We start from the raw sequence: 15786 nt of genomic DNA, 5'->3' as shown, positions 1-15786 counted from the left end.
AACCAGTCTCCAAATGGGTCAGTGTATCTAGGAGTTATTGACTTAGCACATTTAAGGAAATCCATTAAATCTTTCTGAACTTCAGTTTTATAATCTATAAAAGAGAAGGACAAAGCACACCTCCTTACAGTCCAAAGGGTCATTAGGAAAACCAAATGAGACAATGGATATAAAAATACTTTGTACATTTTCAAGCAATTCATTAGTAAAACCTACAAATGTTCATTTTCGTTCTTCAGGTACTTCTGTTTTTCTAACAGCTTTAGGATCCCAGAATATAACAGTGTATTTTGTGACCGGGTTTGCCCTCCAGGTTTTCCTGGTTTGGGGAAAGGCAGAGCTGCTTCTCCTCATTAATCCTGTTAGTCTACTTCCTGACCCTGCTAGGAAGGGAATGGGGCTATTGTCTGTGCAGTGCAGTGGGACAAGCGGCTTCACACACCCATGTACACCCTCCTGGCAAACTTTGCCTTCCAAGAGATCTGGCACAATTCCTCCACTATTCCAAACATGCTAGTCAACATCCTCTCTTATACCAAGCCCATCTCCTTCACTGGCTGCTTGCTTCAATTATATTTATTTTTTTCCACTGGGCACAACAGTGTTTCTTCTTATCAGTATCACTTAATCCTAAACTAGGCTTATGATTAGTACCTAGCCATCTGTCACCCACTACATTACCCCTCCAGCATGACTGGGAAATTCTGTGTGATCCAGGTCTGTGTTTGCTGGTTGACTGGATTTCTCAGCTATCCAGTCCCCATTGTCCTTATCTCCCAATATCACTGACTGCTTTGTGAGTGACCCAGGCCCATTGCTTGCACTGGCCTGCATCCCAGCACCTTCTACTGAGCTTATCTGCTACAGATCCAACTAAATGATTATCTTTGGGCCCCTCCTTTCCATCTTGGGATCTTATACTCCAGTACTCAGAGTTGTGCCTCGTGTTCCCTCCAGTACTGGACGAACTAAAGCTTTCTCCACCTGTGGGTCCCACCTAATGGTGGAGTCTCTATTCTATGGAAACCTCTGGTGATGTATGTGAGCCCAACATCAGGGAACCCAGCAGGAATGCAGAAGATCATCGCTTTCATAAACTTAGCAGCAACTCCTCTCTTAATTTTTTAAATTAAATGTATTAGGTAACATTAGTTCATAAAATTATAAGAAATACATTCATCATGTATTTCTATGATACATGATCTGTATATTCTGGTACAGCCACTATGGAAAGCAGTATGGAGGCTTCTCAAAAAATTAAGAACATTGTGACCACGTGATTCCACTCTTAAATCCCCTCGTCTAGAGTCTCCAAACAAAGACATGAGTGATGCCTGAAAGAAAGTCCTGGGATTAATGACAGCTTTTTTGGCCATGAATAAAATATTTTATAGTCAGATTTATTAAAGTTTTACATTTATGACTTCTGGCTTTTGTGATATGCTTAGAAAGTGACTCCTTTTCTACTCCAAATTCACGAGAGGGAAAATTCTTATGGTTTCCTCAACTACTTTTATGATTTCTGCCTTCAAGTTTTCTTCATAAAAATTTTTTTGTATGTCTTATTAAGATCATTCATGGGTATTTTGTCATTTTTTACTGTTATTGTATGTGGATCCCATCTTTTATTGGATCTCTTAATTTATTTCAGTATATTAAGGCTACTAATTTTTGTATATTAATTTTGTAGTCAGTCACCTTACTGAATTCTCTAAATTTCAATAAGTTTTTAGCTAATTATCTTGAGTTTTTAGGCATCCATTTATATTGCTTAAAAATAGTGATAATTCATTAACTCCTTCTCTAATGTCTGTTTTTATTTGTTTGTTTTATTTCTAAAAGCTGTATTTACATATAAATAACTTCTATGAATCAGTTTTTTAATGCAGCAATATGAGAAAATAGAAAAGAGATGTAAACAGAGAGTTGTTAAATGCGGAATTACAAGTGGCTTTTAAATATTTGAAAAGATTGTCAATCTTACTCATAGTAAGTAAAATGTTAATTAAAGTTATGAGATCAGCAGAAAATTTAGTGATAGACTTTTGTTCAGTGAATGTCATCACTCATACCTTTTAGATAGGACTGTAGTTTAATTTGACATCTTTGGAGGACAATTTAGCATGTCTATCAAAATCGCAATGATATGTATTCTTTAACCCTGTAACCCCACTAATAGAAATTTAATCTGTAGTTATATTATCACATATGTGAAATAATGAACAAAATTTTTTGTTACAATGTTTTTTATAACAGTAAAAGTTTGGAGACAAGTTAAATGTTAAAAAAAGAATGAAAGAAATTCCTGGGATTAAGAATTAACCAAAACTGCCCTGGCTGGTGTAGCTCAGTGGATTGAGTGCGGGCCTGCAAACCAGAGGATTGTGGTTGATTCCCAGTCAGGGCACATGCCTGGGTTGCAGGCCAGTTCCCAGCAGGGGACACATGAGAGGCAACCACACATTGATGTTTCTCTCCCACTCTTTCTCCTTCCCTTCCCTTCTCTCTAAAAATTATTAAATAAATAAAATATTTTTTAAAAAAAGAATTAACCAAAACTTCCCTGGCTGTGTAGCCCTGTCTGTGTAGGTCAGTGGATTGAGCACAGGCTTGTGAAGCAAAGGAACACTGATTTGATTCCCAGTCAGGGCACATGCCTGGGTTTCAGGCTGGGTCCCCAGTAGGGGACACAGGAGAGGCAACCACACATTGATGTTTCTCTCTCACTCTTCCTCCTTCCCTTCCCCTATCTCTAAAAATGAATAAATAAAGTATTTAAAACAAAAGTTTAAAAAAAAAGAATTCACCAAAAGTTAAACATTTTTGAAAGAGAAGGAGAATTTGCCACTCTGACCTAAGTTATTTATAACAACAATAGAGAACGGCTTCAGTAAGTCGTGTTCTGGCTTACACTTAAGTAGAGAGAGACATTTTTCACAGCTCTTTGGCAGTTCAAGTTCAGCTCATTGAGATAAATGCTCAGTAAAACATTTCAAACGTGTCAGCCCTCACTGAGTAATTACATGGTGTTATTATAATATATGCTCTTCTGTGACGTACCTTTCCTGGTTCAATCCCAGCTGGTGGAAGGAATCAAATGCACGTGCACCTGCAGCCTTTTAAGAGAGGGTGCAATCTTCTGAATTCAAAAAATAAATATTCTTAAATACAATGGGTCAAGGTGCCACCAAATCAAAACAAAACACCCAGTAATGGACATTTCCCATTGTCTGAGGCTTTCACACCCAAAACAGAGTATGTTTCATACCTCTCTTACTTAGAGATAAAGTACAAACTTTTCTTTCTGTCATCAAAGACTTCATTCAATTGACTGTTCCATCGGTCTTCTCTCTTATGGATCAACCTCCTCAGCCCTGCACTTTACCATGATCGGTCTTGTTGCTTTACTTTAAATATATTTCTCCCAATTAGGCATCTTTGCTCATAGTGCTTCTCCCCAAATTATTTGTGACAACCCCAATATTACTTGTAATATGAAATAACAATGCCCTAGACATAGTTTATGCCTTTCAGAAAGCTGTAGAGCAAAGTTTCAGAAAGGTATTCAGAGAAAATAATCCCAACAACAATTGCTGTTTTTTGTGTCCAAACCCCCATGCTAAAACACCAACGTTACCAGCTGAGAGGCCAATTTACTGAAAATAAGAGGAGACCCATCTGGTTGTGGCCATACTGAGAATGAAATTATGTGTGCCAGGAAGACAGGCCTGCTGGAGGTAAGTGATGACACACAGTTTCAGACCTTGCCACTGCCAAAGCATGTTTGACAGCAGTGGTCAGAAAACATGGGGCACTTGGGGACAATATTTCTTTTAAAAAATAAAAGTTTTTATCTTAAAATTTATCACAAACTATACTTTCTCCTCCATAATATATTCATAGTTAGTATGATACAAAATTATCTTCTCTCAATAAAATTGTCTTTCAGGAAGGCATTTAATTAGGGACCGTGTGCATGATGTGGCACAAAATCACATATCATGTTCGAGAAACACAAGCTAAAGGAGAGCAGGGAGTCCCCCCATAGTTAATGTAGCACATTATTTTTAATAATCCCTATGGGCCAATTTACCATAAATATTAATGAAGCCCCCAGGCAAGAAGTAAGAGGGCACCTAGGGAACACATGGGAAGTTATAAGATCGCATGATGAGATACCTGAGAATTCTAAACAGCAACTAAAATGGCATATATATAGTACATAGTTTCCACATACCCTACAGGAAATAGGACACTGGAATCTTGTGGTGCACGGGAAGTAAAATAAGCTGTGCGTGAAGTTCTCACACAGGGCTTCCACATTAAAGCCAGTGAAAGAGCATCTCTGTGGTCTCCCTGTAAAGCTTCATGGTACACAGGAGGCATCTTCTCTGACAGGCATTGCTGCTATTATGCGTCACAGGTGGGCCTATTCTCCTATACGTTGTTCATTCAAAATGCTCAAAAGATCGAGTATCAAAAATTTGGTTTCTCTTTCAACTCAGAAAAAGCAAACAAACACTCTCAGAGTACTTAAAGCACCATGGAACTAACTCATGCTCTCCAAAATAAGTGAACTAAATGATGCCAAAGTCATTCACAAGCCTTCCCTTCCTCAGAAAGTGGCTGGAACACCAGGAATGGTATTACTTTTAAAGATACTTTCAATAAAACAGTATGGAACTAGCTATTCACTGGAACTGGAACCAGAAGAAAATAAGGATTTTTTTGTCTCCTCTTTGTCCATTCTATTACTCATCTACAACTTTGCGAGATAGGGACTTTTAAGAATTAAGGGTAAAATCAAATCGGTGTGTATGAGAACTAAGATTCACATAGAATTTGTTGAATATGTCAGGGACTGCTTCTTACAATCATGTTGGAAATTGCCTGTGAAATTCATTTACCATGCTTTCCCTATTAGCTGACTAATAGTTTTCCTGTGATGGTTTTTACTGTCTCATAGACTAGTCCATAGCTCAAACACATGGAGCTAAGTCTCTGCATTTTGATGTTGAGTTGAAGTCTATGAATTCGAGTTCAAGTCATTGTTGCTGCTGTTCCAGAGGTAAGGGGCTGCTCTCTGCACCACTGCTTTCTTGTCTATTTGAGGAGAGGTTTCTTGTTTGGAAATCACAGAGTTCCCATGATAGCAAATCATTTTTTCATGATGTCTCACCAAAACAATCATCAATGCAAGTTACTTTAGCTCTTTATAATCAGTTAAAAAAATTTTTTTAATATTCTCATCTTTCAGTTTTCTTCTCTTGGTTTCTTGTTCAAAAGACTACAGCCTGCTTTGACATAACAAGCTCAATCGGAAGGGTATGTTTGATGAGTAGGTTCATAATTCACTTCATGCATTATTAATTTAGTGATCCCACAATAGCTGCATCATTATAAATATATTTATCTTATTTAATATACTATCACTGGATAGAAAGGGTTTTCCTATTTGATTATGTTCAGTGAATACTATAACATTCTATTTACCACTTCTATTGAAATTATTTGTAAGGGAAATTTTTTTCTTATGAGTCAAAAAGTTAAAAGTATTCTTGTTAAAAAATTCCTGGAGAGTCTAACATGTTAAAGTTATCATCGTGCTCTTTTATCTGAATTGTATGTGGTTCCTAAAAATATATCTTCCTTGCTGATAATGTTCTAAAGGAAATAAAGGTAAGTTTTGCAATACGGGTGAATAATTATGTTTTAAACAACTTTGATTCCCTTAATTTGTGTTATTTTGAAAACAGGGGCTTATTTTTTAAATGGAATAAAGTAAAATATTCCAAATAGTGAATTTTAAGGAAACTTGAGCACCAGTAAAATGAGTTTTAGAAAAGAATCTTTGGTGATTTTTTTCCTCCAGTATTTCCCACATATTATAGTCGTATTTAATTACATTTATCTTAAATGTATATGAAGCATGATAGATTATCATGTGAAATAAATCATTATAAAATGAATAATAGTGATTTTTCATATCGAAAAGCAAAGAATTAAATGCCAATCTATTAATGAGCTGTGGTATATTATAAATATCTTCAAATAAAAAATAGATATATAAGAATTTATCTAAATATGTTTGTTAATTTTCTTCTGGCATCATGTAAAAAAAGTGTTATAAATTTAATGCTTTAATGAAAAGAACTCAGGTGTAGGGGTGAAATCTGGTGTAGTGTTAAAGTTCATATCATTTAAGTCTATAAAAACTGTCAGAATCAAATCTGTTTATAAATGATAGGTATGTGTCCTCACATTTTGAAGTGAATAACACTAATTGCTATAAATGAACAGCTTTCACTGAAAAAAATAGATATAAGACAAACTGTTCTTGCCTTATTTCAAGATTACTTTTTTTAAACTAAATTTATTGGGGTGACATTCATTGGTTAATAAGATTATATATATTTCTATGATACATGATGAGATTATATAAGTTTCTATGAAACATGATCTGTATATTGTATTGTGCGCCTACCAGCCAAAGTCAAACCATCTTCTGTCACCATCTAGTTGACCCCCTTTACCCTTTACTAGCCCACACCCTTCTGTCTGGTAACCACCATACTCTTGCCTATGTGTCTATGACTTTCAGTTTTATTTTCCACACATGACTGAAATCATATGATTCGTAGCTTTTCCTGACTGACATTTTTGAAATATTTTATTTATTTTATTTTTAGAAGTGGGGGGGGGAGAAAGAGAGGGAGAGAAACATCAGTGTGTGGTTGCCCCTCATATACCCTCTACTGGGGACCTGGCCCACAACCCAGGGCTCTAACTCGGAACTGAACCAGTGACCCTTAGATTTGTAGGCCAGCGCACAATCCACTGAGCTGCATCAGCTAGAGCTGACTGACATTTCACTTAGCATAATATTCTCAAAATCCATCCATGTTGTCGCAAATGGCAGTATTTCATCTTTTCTTATGGCTGAGTAATATTGCACTGTATATATGTGCCACATCTTCTTTATCTAATCATTATTGAAGGACACTTTGGGTGTTCCCATGTCTATGTCACCATGACTGATGCTGCAATGAACATAGTGGTATACATATCTTTGTGAATAATGCTTCCAAACTTTTCAGGTAGATACCTAGAAGAGGAATTCCTGGGTCATATTCCTAATTTTTTTAGGAGCCTCCATACTATTTTCCATTGTGTCTGTACCAGTTTACTTTCCCACAGCAGTGAATGAGGGTTCCTTTTTCTCCACAACCTCTCCAACACTTGTTATTACTTGTCTTGTTGATAATACCCATTCTAACAAATGTGAGGTGGTATCCCATTGTAGTTTTCGTTTGCATTTCCTTAATAGCTTGTAAAGTTGAGCATCTTTTCATATATCTGTTGGCCATTTGTATGTCTACTTGGGAGAAGTGTCTGTTCAGATCCTCTGCCTGTTTTTTAATTATATTGTTTGTTTGGTGTTGAGTTGTATTAGTTCTTTATATATCTTAGATACTCTAGGCCCTTGTTGGAGCTGTTTGAAAATGTCTTCTCCCCATTTGATTGGTTGCCTTTTTGTTTTGTTGGTGGATTCTCTTGGTGTGCAGAAGCTTTTTTGTTCAATATAGTCCAGTTCATTTATTTTTGCTTTTGCTTCCCTTGCCTTTTGGAGTCAAATTCATAAAATTTTATCTAAGACCAAGGTCAATAAGTCTAATATCTATGTTTTTTTCTGTGTGATATATTGTTTCAGATCTTATTTTTAGGTCTCTGATCTGCTTTGAATTCATTTCTGTACATGGGGAGAAAATGGAATCTATTTCATTCTTTTGCTTGTGGCTTTCCAATTTCCCCAGCACCATTTACTGAAGAGGTTTCTTTTCTCTGTTGCATGTTTTTAGCTTCTTTGTTTAAAATTATTTGCCCATATGCATGAGGTTTTATTTCTGAGCTCTCACTTCTGTTCTATTGGCCTGTGTATCTGTTATTTGGCCAGTGCCATGCTGTTTTGATTACCATTGCTCTGAAGTATAATGTGAAATCAGATAGTGTAATGCCTCTAAGCTTCATTCTTTTTCTGAAGGTTGCTTTGGCTATTTGGGCTCTTTTTTGGTTCCATGCAAATCTGATGGTTTTTGTTCTGTTTTGTTTTTTTTTTTAATATCATCAAGACTTTGATGGTGATTGCATTAAATCTGTATATTTCTTTGGATAATATGGACATTTTAACTATGTTGATTCTTCCAATCCATGTACACAAAGTATCATTCCATTTCCTTATGTCTTTTTCAATCTCTTTTAATAATGCTTTGTATTTTTCAGTATGTAGGTCTTTCATATCTTTTGTTAAGTTTCTTTCTAGGTATTTTATTCCTTTTTTGTTGCAGTTGCAAAAGGAATTGTTTTTTTTTCATTTCTTTTTATGAAATTTCATTATTAGCGTATAGGAATCCAGTGGATTTTTGTACATTGATTTTATATCCTGCAACTTTGTATTTGTTTATTGTTTCAAATAGTTTTTTGGCAGAATCTTTAGAGTTTTCTGTATAAATAATCATATCATCTACAAAAAGTGACACTTTTACTTCTTCATTACCAATTTGGATGTTTTTTTTATTTTCTTCCCTTGCCTGATTGCTCTAGCTTGGACTTCCAGGGCTGGGTTGAATAATAGTGGTGAGAATAGACATCCTTTTTCTGTTCCTGATTTTAGAGAAAAAGCTTTCAGTTTTTCACCATTGGGTATAGTATTACTTGAGAGTCTGTCATATATGGCTTTTATTGTGTTGAGGTACTTTGCTTCTACACATATTTTGTTGAGTGTTTTAATCATAAATGGATAGTATATCTTAACAAATGCTTTTTCTATATCTATTGATAGAACTACATGATTTTATCCTTTCTTTTCTTTCTTTCCAGTTTTTTAAAATTATTTTATTGATTTTGCCATTACAGTTGTTCTATTCCCCCCTTCATTCCCCTCCACCCTACCCCACAATCCCCACCATTACCCCCCTTTAGTTTATGACCACATGTCTCAAGTTCTTTAGATTCTATATTTCCCCTACTATTCTTGCCCCCTATCTACTTTCTACCTACCATCTATGCTACTTATTTTCTGTACCTTCTCCCCCCTTCTCCTCCTCCCACTCCCCTGTTGCTAACCCTCCATGAGATCTTCATTTCTATGGTTCTGCTCCTGATCTAGCTGTCCTTTTAGTTTGCTTTTATTTTAGGTGTGGTTGTTAATAACTGTGAGTTTGCTGTCCTTTCACTGTTCATCTTTTTTATCTTCTTTTTCTTAGGCAAGTCCCTTTAACATTTCATTTAATAAGGGCTTAGTGATGATGAACTCCTTGCGTTTGATCTTATCTGAGAAGCACTTTATCTGTCCTTCCATTCTAAATGAAAGTTTTGCAGGATAGAGCAATCTTGGTTGTAGGTCCTTGGATTTCATGACTTGGAATACCTCTTTCTAGCCCCTTCTTGCCTGTAAGGTCTCTTTTGAGAAATCTGCTGACAGTCTGATGGGAAGTCCTTTGTAGGTGACTGTCCCCTTAGCTCTTGCTGCTTCTAGGATTCTCTGCTTCATTTTAATCTTGGCTAATATAATTATGATGTGCTTTGGTGTGTTTCTTTTTGGATCCAACTTCTTTGGGACTCTCTGAGCTTCCTCGATTTCTTGGAAGTCTATTGCCTTTGCCAGATTGGGGAAATTCTCCTTTATTATTTGTTCAAATAAGTTTTCCACTGGTGGCTGTTCCTTTTCCCCTTCTGGTACCCCTATAATTCTGATGTTGGAACGTTTAAAGATGTCCTGGAGGTTCCTAAGCCTCTCCTCATTTTTTTGAATTCTTGTTTCTTCATATTTTTCTGTTTTGTCATTATTTCCTTCCTTCTGGTTCACTTCCTTGATTTGAGTCCCAGTTTCCTTTTCATCACTATTGGTTTCCTGTGCAAGTCCCTTCATTTCAATTAGTTTAGCCTTCATATGTTCCTCTAATTTGTAACCAAAATCAACCAGTTCTGTGAGCATCCTGATCACCAGTGTTTTGAACTGTGCATCTGAAAGTTTTGCTATTTCTTTGTCACTTAGAGTTATGGGCTCTGGGGCTTTGAGATCTTCTTGAGCCATTTTTGATCTGTTCACACTCGTTAATTATGAGGAGCAGAGCCTTAGGTGTTCACCAGGGTAGGGTCGCTCAAGTAGCTGGGTTGCAAAGCTGTATGTGGGGGTGGGGTCAGAGCAGGGAAATGGCGGCCCCCTCTGCTGCCTCCCGCTGCTGGGGCCTACTCGGTCCCATCTCACTGCCCACTCCCTGGCTTGTCTATCTGCGCAGGAATGCAGCAGCATAGTCAACCCACCACCCTGCGCCCTTGCTGGGTCGGCTGGTCACTCACTGGGTTGCTCACTGGGTGGCTCACTGGGTCTGCCCATTGCAACCTCACGCCTGGGATCCATGCGCCTGAGTCTGTCTGACCAAGTTTTCCTGTGCAACCCCACTCCGCCAGCTGCTGGTTTTGCCCCTCTTACCGGTCAGGCTGAAGAATTTGTTGTTATCAGACTTCCAAAAAGTTCAATTTTCTGTGTTCTGGCTATGTTTTCTGTTGCTAATATTTTGTTGTCTCTAAACTGGGTTGTGTGAGAAAGCATGGCGTCCCCACCTATGCCTCCATCTTGGTGGAAGTCCCTTTCTTTTGTTAATGAGTAGTATTACATTTATCGATTCATGTATGTTGAACCATTCTTTGCCCCTAGAATGAACCCCGCTTGATCATGAACGTATTGTTTTATTTTATTTGCTAGTACTTTGTTTAGGATTTTTCTATCTGTGTTCATCAAAGATATTGGTCTGTAGTTTTTCTTCTTTTGTATTATCCTCGCCAGGTTTTAGTGTCAGGATTATGTTGGTCTCATAAAATGTATTAGGAAGTATTTTGTCTTCTTTAATTTTTTGAAGAGTTTGAGAAGAATAAGCATCAAATCTTCGAATGTTTGTCAGAGTTCTCTAATAAAGCCATCTACTCCTGGACATTTGTTTTGGGGGCGGGGGTTCAAGATTGTTTCAATTTCCTCACTGCTGATTGGACTATAGATTTACTAATTCTCTGAAGGCTAAGAAGGTTATAAATGTTGTTGAATTTGGTGGCATTAGTCTTTCACATTATTATGGCATAGTCTTTTCTATTTCTGTGATGTCTGTCATAACTTCTCTTTTATATCTGATTTTGTTTATATGAGTCTTTTTCTTCCTTAGTCTATTCAGAGTTTTTTCAATTTTATAAATCTTTTAAAAATCATTTTATTGTTTATTCTATTACAGTTTTTCTATTTTTCTCCCTTTTGCCCCCCTCCACCCAGCCCACCCGTCTCACCCACAATCACTTCCCTCTCTATTGTCCATGTCCATGAGTCACTCATACTTGTTCTTTGACTAGTCTTTTCCCCATTCTTTGCACCACTCCCCCTCTCCCTCATCCCCTCCTACAACTATCAGTCATTTCCATGTTTCCATGTCTCTGGTTCTATTTTCTTATTATTTTGTCCAGTTATAAGTGAGACCATATGGTATTTTCCACTGACCAGCTTATTTCACTTAGCTCATAGTTTCCATGCTGTCACAAAAGGTAAGACTTCCATTTTTCTTTCTGCTGCATAGTATTCCATTGTGTAAATGGAACCACAGTTTTTTAATCCACTCATCTACTGATGGGCACTTGGGCTGTTTCCAACACTTAGCTATTATACATAGCACTACTATGGACATAGGGGTGCATAAGTTCTTTTGAATTGGTGTTTCAGGATTTTTAGGATATATTCCCAGCAGTGGAATAGCTAGGTCATAGGGCAGTTCCACTTTTAACTTTTTGAAGAAATTTTATACAGTTTTTCACAGTGGCTGCACCAGTTTGCATTCCCACGAACAGTATACTAGGTTTCCCTTTTCTCCACATCCAAACAAGCACTTGCTGTTTGTTGATTTATTAATGATGCCCATTCTGACAGGTGTTAAGTGAGATCTCATTGTGATTTTAATTTGCAGTGCTCTGATGGCTAATGATGTTGAGCATCTTTTAATAGGTCTATGGGCCCCTCTGTATGTCCTCCTGGAGAAGTGTCTGTTCAAGCGCTTTGCCTCTATTGAATAGTTTTTTAATTGGGTTGTTTGTCTCTCTGGTTTTGAGTCATATGAATTATGTATATATTTTGGAGATTAGACCTTTGTCCTCCAGTTTAAGATTGGTGTCACTATAAAGTATATCAGTGTGATATATTATCATTGTCCCCTATTATTGGCAAATATATTTTCTGATATAATTGGTTACCTTTTCATTTTTATGGTGGTTTCTTTAGCCATGCAGAAACCTTTTAATTTGACGTCCCTTTTATTTTCTATTAAACTTTTCAAAGAACCAGCTCTTTGTTGTATTAATTTTTAATAGCCTTTTTTTGTTCTCTATGGCATTCCATTCTTCTCGAATTTTTATTATTTCCTTTATTTTACTGACTTTGGGCTGCTTTTGTTCTTCTTTTTCTAGTTCTTCAAGATGTAATGGTAGCTTGTTAGCCTACCATTAACTTGGTTGAAAATCTTGGTTCCTGAGATAGACCTGTCATTGTATAAACTGCCATCTTAGTACTGGATTCACTGCGTCCCCAAAGGTTTAATATGTTGTATGGTTATTCCTATTTGTCTCTATATCATTTTTCAGAGTGGGAAGAGTACAGAGAAAGAGGAGAAGAACATCAATCATTGCCTCTCACACATACCCAAACCAGAGACCAAACTCACATCCTAGGCATGTTCCCTGACTGGGAATCAAACCAATGACCATTCACTTTGTGGGACAATGCCGAACCAACTGAGCCACACCAGTCAGGGCTGGCTCTCTATACATTTCAATCTCACTTTTTTTTTTTTTTTTTTGCTTCTTGGACTTAGTGATTTTTAGTAGAACATTGTTTAATCTCCACATGTTGGTGGGGCTTTTTACTTCTTTCTAGCAGTTTTTTGTAATTTCAAAGCATTGTGGTCAGAAAATATGCTTGGTATGATTTCAGTTTTCCTTCTTTTCTTTTTTAGATTTCATTTATTTATTTTTAGAGAGAGGGGAAGGAAAGAGAAAGAGAGGAAGAGAAACATCAATGTGTGGTTGCCTCTACACACCCCCTACTGGGGACCTGGCCCACAACCCAAGCATGTGCCCTGACTGGAAATTGATCCAGCAACCCTTTGATTCACAGGCTCATGATCAGTCCACTGAACTACCCCAGCCAGGGCTGATTTCAATCTTCTTAAATTTTTTGCAGCTAGTTTTGTGACCTAACATATGGTCTATACTTGAGAATATTCCATGTGCACTGGAGAAGAATGTATAATCTGATGTTCTGGGATAAAAGGCTCTGTAAATGTCAATTATGTCCATTTGATCTAATGTGTCATTTAAGGTTGATGTTTCTTCATTGATTTTTCTGTTTGGATGATCTATTTGTAGCTGTCAACAGAGTGTTTAGGTCCCAAACTATTAATGCATTTTGTCAGTTTCTCCCTTTAGTTATGTTAGTAGTTCACTTTTATGTTTTGGTATATTGAGGTGTTTTATCTTCTTGATGTGATGTCCCCTTTATCATCATAAAATTTCCATCTTTATATTTTGTTACTTTTTTATCTTGAAACCTATTTTGTCAGGTATAAGTAGGGCTACAACTGCTTTTCTGTGGATGCTATTTACTTGGAGACTCATTTTCCCCATTTCACTTTGAGTCTAACTTTGTCTTTGCAGCTTGGATGTATTTCCTGAAGGCAACATGAGTTCTGTGTTTTGATCCAATTTGCTACTCTTTTTCTCTCTATTGATGACTTCAGTTCATTTACATTTAGGGTAATTATTGATTAAGATTTCCTATTGCTTGTTTTCTGTTAGCTCTGTGTCTGCATTGGTTCTTTTCCCTTGTGTTTCTGTCTGTTATTTTTGTCTAGTGGTTTCCATGCTTCTTTCCAATTTCTATTTTCTTGTTATTATTCTTTTTTTGTTCAGTTTTTTTATGTGTGTGTGATTACCATATGTCTTATTTTAAAAAAGATTCTCATACATAGTAGTTCTTTTTCTTTTGATTGCATTTGATCTCTATCTTCCTTTGCAAATACAGAACTTTACCCCCCATCCCTTTTAAGTTTTTGGTGTCACAAATTATTTCTATTTATGCTGTGAGATCACTGATTATCTTGTTTGTAGTTTTGGGACCTTTTGTTCTTTCTTTCAGGTAGAATAACCCCCTTGAGTACTTTTCATAAGAAAGTTCTTCTAGTGATACATTCTCCCAGCTTCTATATGTCTGGCAAAGTCTTTATTTCTCTTTCATATCTAATAGGTAATTTTGCTGGATATATTATTCTTAGTTGGTAATTTCCCTATTTCAGTAGTTTGAATATTTGTTTCCACTCTCTTCTAGCTTATAGAGTTTGTGCTTAGAAGTCCAATGATAGCCTAATAGGCTTTTCTTTATAGGTTACTTTATTGTTTTCCCTGGATACCTTGAGAATTCTTTCCTTGTCATTAATTTTTGACAGTTTTAATACAGTGCCTTGGATAAGGCCTTTTTTACTTGAGGTAATTAAGCATTCTGTTTGCTTCTTAGATTCAAGGATCTAGTTCTTTCCATACATTTGGGAAGTTCTCATCAACTATTATTTGAAAAGGCTCTCTGTTCCCTTCTTCCCTCCTTCTTCTGGTATGCTGATTATTCTCATATTGTGTTTTCATATGGAGCCAGATAATTTTCATAAAGTTCTTTCATGTTTCTTTTATGTTCAAGTCTCTCTCTTCTTCCCTTTGCATGATTTCTAGATTTCTATCTTTGATATCACTGATTTTTTCCTCTATCTGGTCAACTTGATTTCCCATGCTTGCTAGTTTATTCTGGATCTCTTGTATTGAGTTCCTCATTTCTAGAATTTCTGTTTGGCTCTTTTTTAAAGTTTTGATCTCTTTGGTAAAGTACTCATTTTATTCATTAATTTTGTTTCTAAGTTCATTAAACTACTTATCTGTGTTTTCTTGAATCTCATTGAGGCTTTTCAAAACTGCAATCTTTAATTCTGTCATTTAAGTCACATATTTGCATGTTTTCAATTTTATTTTCTGAAGATTTTTCATTTTCTTTCATTTTTCACATTTTTAAAATTGTTGTTCAAGTACAGTTGTCCCCATTTCCCCACCACCACTACCCTCCAACCCCACTTATCCCCACTTCCCACACTTGATCCTACCACCCTTTGGTTTTCTCCATGTGTCCTTTACACATGTTCTTGAAAACCCTTCCCCCTTTTCTACCCATTATCCCTTCCCACCTCCCCTCTGGTTACTGTCAGTTTGTTCTTAATTTCAATGTCTCTGATTATATTTTGCTTGCTTGTTTGTTTTATTGGTTAGGTTCCAGTAAAAGGTGAGATCATATGGTATTTGTTCCATACCACCTGGCTTATTTCACTTAGCATAATGCTCTCCAGATCGAACCTTGCTGTCACAAAGGGTAAGAGCTCCTTCTTTCTTTCTGCTGCATAGTATTCCATCATGTATATGTATCATAGTTTTTGATCGATTTATTTACTGATGGGCACTTAGGTTGCTTCCAGTACTTGACTATTGTAAATTGTGCTGCTATGAACATTGGGGTGCATAGGTTCTTTTGGATTGGTGTTTCAGGGTTCTCAGGGTATAATCCCAGCAGTGGAATAATTGAGTCAAAAGGCAGTTCCATTTTTAGTTTTCTGAGGAAATTCCATACTGTTTTTCACAGTGGTTGTACCAGTCTGCACTCCCACC

The 15786-nt window shown here is 36.5% G+C and overlaps 1 pseudogene; it reads left to right on the top strand.

The window, feature by feature from the left end:
- Positions 1-313: 313 nt before the first annotated feature.
- On the top strand, positions 314-1128 carry LOC128626693 (olfactory receptor 11H6-like; annotated as a pseudogene).
- The last annotated feature ends 14658 nt before the right edge of the window (positions 1129-15786 follow it).

The sequence above is a fragment of the Artibeus jamaicensis genome, unplaced genomic scaffold, assembly GCF_021234435.1.
Source record: "Artibeus jamaicensis isolate MK-2021 breed Jamaican fruit bat unplaced genomic scaffold, CSHL_Jam_final scaffold_854, whole genome shotgun sequence".
Classification (NCBI taxonomy): Eukaryota; Metazoa; Chordata; class Mammalia; order Chiroptera; family Phyllostomidae; genus Artibeus; species Artibeus jamaicensis.
The sequence above is the reverse complement of the archived record's forward strand: the minus strand, read 5'-3'. Positions and strand labels throughout refer to the sequence as shown.